The sequence below is a fragment of the Alosa alosa genome, chromosome 20 (assembly GCF_017589495.1).
Source record: "Alosa alosa isolate M-15738 ecotype Scorff River chromosome 20, AALO_Geno_1.1, whole genome shotgun sequence".
NCBI classification, from domain to species: Eukaryota; Metazoa; Chordata; class Actinopteri; order Clupeiformes; family Clupeidae; genus Alosa; species Alosa alosa.
This window is the reverse complement of record NC_063208.1, coordinates 2,423,113-2,428,112: the sequence shown is the minus strand read 5'-3', so window position 1 is coordinate 2,428,112 and position 5,000 is coordinate 2,423,113. Positions and strand designations below refer to the sequence as shown.

The window sequence follows — 5,000 nt, the reverse complement described above, 5'->3', positions numbered from 1 at the left end:
CTGTGTTAAAGGCACCCTTAACAGAGTTAACACCTTAACAAAATCATTTTGATGGCACATAACCTCACAACATGACGCACGGCACTTCTGCCTCTGTCTGAGCGCGGCCATTAGTGACCAGACGAGATCTGCTCTCAGGGTAAAGAAGCACACTAATAAACTAACTGGGGGTTCCCTGTTGCTCTTGGGTGCTCCTTGTTGGTGCCCCCACCCAATCCCAATCCTCCCCACCTTTCTTATGCAGCCCTTGCCACTGAATCTACTAAACCCCTCTTCTACTGCACTTTTTACCCCCCCACTTTGCACAAATAGGCTGACACCAGACATAACTTCACTGCATTTCTTACTTCTAGTAACTATATGCATGTGACGATAAACTTCCTTGTATCCTTGTATCTGTCTGCATCATCAACAGCATCATATCCTGCGTCTCCTCAGCGGCGTCTCTGAGTGGAGTCAGTTGGCCTCGCCTCCCCACATCTGTCACATACGCATATGTAGGCAGAAATAAGTAAATACAATGTACACATGGCTGTGTGTGTGTGTGTGTTTGTGCTGCTGTGCTGCAGTTGATTTATTTCATCCATCTGAACGCTGCTGGAACATCCAATCCATACACACACACCAGCATAATACACATTTCACACACCAGCATAATACACACACACACACACACACACACACACACACACACACACACACACACACACACACACACACCAGCATAATACACATTTCACACACCAGCATAATACACACACACACACCAGCATAATACACATTTCACACACCAGCATAATACACATTTCACACACCAGCATAATATACACACTAGGGCTGGGCGATATGGCTGAAAACTGTATCACAATATAAATTATTTCATATCAGTCGATATCGATAATTATTGATGTTTTAAAAAAAAATCTATTTCAGATAAGGACCAGAAGGAAAAAAGTTCAATCTAAACACTTTTATTTTAAACGTAACCTTCCTCTGATTTTAATCACCTCATTTATCAAGCAAAGCAAACAGGGAAAAGAAATGGCAACACAATCATGAAAAACACTCAAATAAATAAATGTGCAGATTAGTCTGAATGAGCAGCACTGGTTGAAGCCTGGAAATATTGTAAACAAAGTAGCTTAATTTGCTAGTTTATCATAGTCTAATGGATAGTTCAGTTTCCCCGACGTGTGTTTTAGTTTCAAATGAATACTTTTTCTCCTTAGGACAGGCCCGTTTGAGTCTTGGAAAATACTTCTCCATTTGCATCGGGGTTGAGATGATTAGAACTTAGCAGTCAATTTGAATGCAACACTTTTGAACAAATTAGATTGCAGCGTGCTAATGATGCTAACCGAATTTAATAGCAATATAATGAGTCGTCTTGCACAATTGTAAATGTTTGGATTACATGTGCATGCTGGACGAAGGGGATCGTCTGTTGAGAGAGAGAGGGGAGTGCGGGGCAAGGACTCATTGAGAGTCTGTGTTGAGGTAGGCCCTACTTCTGTGCCTACTCTGGTAGAGTTGCACATACTAGCTATAATGCAAGATATATTTAGCCTATTTATTTAGCCTATTTATTTTAGCGTTTGGGAGGAGGTGTGTGTTGCTTTTAATTATCGAATGTTCTATGAACATATTTTTTTTAATTATTTTTTTGAGTATATTTTTGGGGCTTTTTATGCCTTTAATGACAGGACAGTGGAGAATGACAGGAAGTGAGTGGGGAGAGAGCAGGGGTGGGATCGGAAGGACCACCTTGGCGGGAATCAAACCGAGATTGCGACGTACCAGGTGCAGGTGCCCCAGCCAGTCGCACCACTGCTGGGGCCCGCGAGCGTATTTGTTATTGATATTGATTACATGTTTATTGCGATACATATCGCTATCGTTTTATCGCCCAGCCCTGATACACACACACACAAACACACACACACACCAGCATAATACACATTTCACAGAGATTCTGCACAAGACGGTTCAAGTGTGCTCTTTTTAAGGTTTTATAAACCCTGTGTGTGTGCGTACGTGTGTGTGTGCGTGCGTGCGCTGGAGTAACTGTGTGTGTGTGTGTGTGTGTGTGTGTGTGTGCGAGCGCTGGAGTAACTGTGTGTGTGTGTGCGTGTGCGTGCGCGCTGGAGTAACTGTGTGTGTGTGTGCGGCTGGAGTAACTGTGTGTGTGTGTGTGCGTGTGTGCGCGCGCTGGAGTAACTGTGTGTGTGCGTGCGTGCTCTGGAGTAACTGTGTGTGCGTGCGCTGGAGTAACTGTGTGTGTGTGTGTGTGTGGCGCTGGAGTAACTGTGTGTGTGTGCGTGTGTGCGCGCGCTGGAGTAACTGTGTGTGCGTGCGTGCTCTGGAGTAACTGTGTGTGCGTGCGCTGGAGTAACTGTGTGTGTGTGTGTGTGCGTGCGCTGGAGTAACTGTGTGTGTGTGTGTGCGTGCGTGCTCTGGAGTAACTGTGTGTGCGTGCGTGCTCTGGAGTAACTGTGTGTGCGTGCGTGCTCTGGAGTAACTAACTGTGCGTCGCGTGCTCTGGAGTAACTGTGTGATAGCGTGCGTGTGTGCGTCATGCGCTGGAGTAACTAATGTGTATTGTGTGTGCGTGCGTGCTCTGGAGTAACTGTGTGTGTGTGTATTATTGCGTCGCTGGGTAACTGTGTGTGTGTGTGTGTGTGCGTGCGTGCTCTGGAGTAACTGTGTGTGTGTGCGTGCGTGCGTGCGTGCTCGCGCTGGAGTAACTGTGTGTGCGTGCGTGCTCTGGAGTAACTGTGTGTGCAGGCTCACATGTTGCTGTCCTTGTAGCATGTCTGTTTATGTGCGTGTTTACTGGCCTGGTGTGTGTGTGTGTGTGTGTGTGTGTGTGTGTGTGTGTGTGTGTGTGTGTGTGTTGCTGTGTTGCTGTCCTGCTGTGTTATATCCCAGTGTAATTCACTGGTCTCTCCATTACAGGCGTGCATAAGGCTCTCTGATCACACAGCACACCTCACCACCCCTTATTAAAACATCACACACACACACACACACACAGAGCGCCTTTAACTGCCGAGCTCATCATTCCTGGCCAGGATAATCTCCACTTTGGGGATTATGGAGCTATCCCGTAGTCATCACTTCCTGACAGCTTAGCTGCTATTAGCCGGCGCCCTGTAGCTTAGCCTGCGCAGCTTTGTACCGCGGTTCAAAAGGAGACACCGTCGATTCGCCTCGCCTCCGCCACTGCCACCGCCCGCAAGACGGTTAAACCGCCCGACACACACACTGCACATACACACACTGCACACACACACACACACACACACACACACTACACACTGCACATACACACTCGCCTGCTGGCCCCAACGGCCAATCAGGCGGCGGCTCGCTCAACTGCTGCAGCCGGTATCGCGGGTAATGCCTTTCTAGCGCTGTCTGTCAGAACGCTAATGCCTTTCTATGAAGCTGTCACTATGGACAGGCGGAGGAGTCAAGATCAATTTGGTCATGATGGTTGATCGCGGAACATTAACGGCCCTGTTTTGGTGATCAGAAACAGATGTTCAGAGGCCCAAAGCTTAAAATCATTTATGGCGTGTCCAGTCCACATTCAACGTGATTTTGAACGTTGTTCAAAGGGGTGTTCTTCTGTTTCTTAATCAGTCATGAGTGTGTTTTGGGCGGAACATCCTTTAAACCAATGAGAGTAGCATCTTCCATTCCCTTTAACAGCAGGCAAACCTCGCTTCACTAAAACCTGTTAGCAGAGTATAGCCTACATGCATCTGCACTTGCTTTACTAAAACCTGTTAGCAGAGTATAGCCTACATGCATCTGCACATGCCTATTATTGAACTCTGACAAAGTGAAACTAATTTGACAATGGACTCAACGACATAACCGATAGTCAACGACAAAACAGTTCTACACAGTTATTTACTTTCACTATTGACTGACAAGGTTTACCATCGAAGGCTTACCATCAAAAACGTAGTCTAGAAAACTCTTACCACAATAAAGTTCGAATGAACTCCTAATGATATTTATCCTGCAGAGAAGTTGCTGCTTCTCATTGACAGTCGTCTTCAGCTGTGCTTTATATACGGTCTGCCAATCCCATAACCATAACCATAACCTTTATAGACCAGATTGTTCTTGGTCAGTGGCGTAATGATTTTTAGAGGGTGGTAGTTAGCGATTTTTGGATCATGTGCCAGACCACACTTTACGTTGCTAATTGCCACACCTCTGAGTGCAAGGTTTAATAAAAGTGGATCGCGTGGCGGAAAATCATTTTATTGAGTGTTAGATAAGAATAAGCCTTGCTTTCCGCCGGGTGTAAAGGGGGCCATGAGTTAGGGATAATGGCTGCCGGGTGTAAGAGTCCTAAGTTAGGGATAATGGCCGCCAAGGTGTCCCGATATACAGAATTAATGAACGAGGCGAGGTAATGAACTCCACAGTGCGTCCGCCTCTGCCATAACGCCGGCCAAATGAAAACAGCTGTCACTTGGTTTTGGTCTTGGTCACACTGGACTTGTTATTGTTTTGTGTAAGGCTTACTCAATGTTTAATAGTAACTTCATACCCGTATACTAACGTTAGGATATATTGTGTGACATATTGTCCTCTATATTAAATGTTTCTCCATGGTAAATTTCATACTGAGGTTTTGTAATTAATCATTGATTATGTATGGACACTCAGCAAATCAATCACTACTAAATATTTTAAAAGATTGACAGCCAAGGTCATAATAGTATAGTAATAACAATATTGACTGCAGAGGTCTTCAGAGGATTGTGTGTGTGTGTGTGTGTGTGTGTGTGTGTAGCTGTGTAGCTGTGTTGATGATGTGTAGGTTGTGAATAGAGCTCCTGCACCCACCTCCCTCTTAGTGTGTGTGTGTGTGTGTGTGTGTGTGTGTGTGCGTGTGTGTGTGTGTGTGTGTGTGTAATAAACAGAGCTCTGTTAATCTCTGTCTGGTGCTGTAGGCTGCTATGGCGTGGATGGTGTGT

General features: G+C 45.6%; 1 protein-coding gene across 1 annotated transcript in view; it reads left to right on the top strand.

Annotated features, from left to right (window-relative positions):
- Window positions 1–5,000, top strand: part of phf14 (PHD finger protein 14) — a 93,842-nt gene that overhangs the window by 11,047 nt on the left and 77,795 nt on the right. The window lies entirely within an intron of this gene.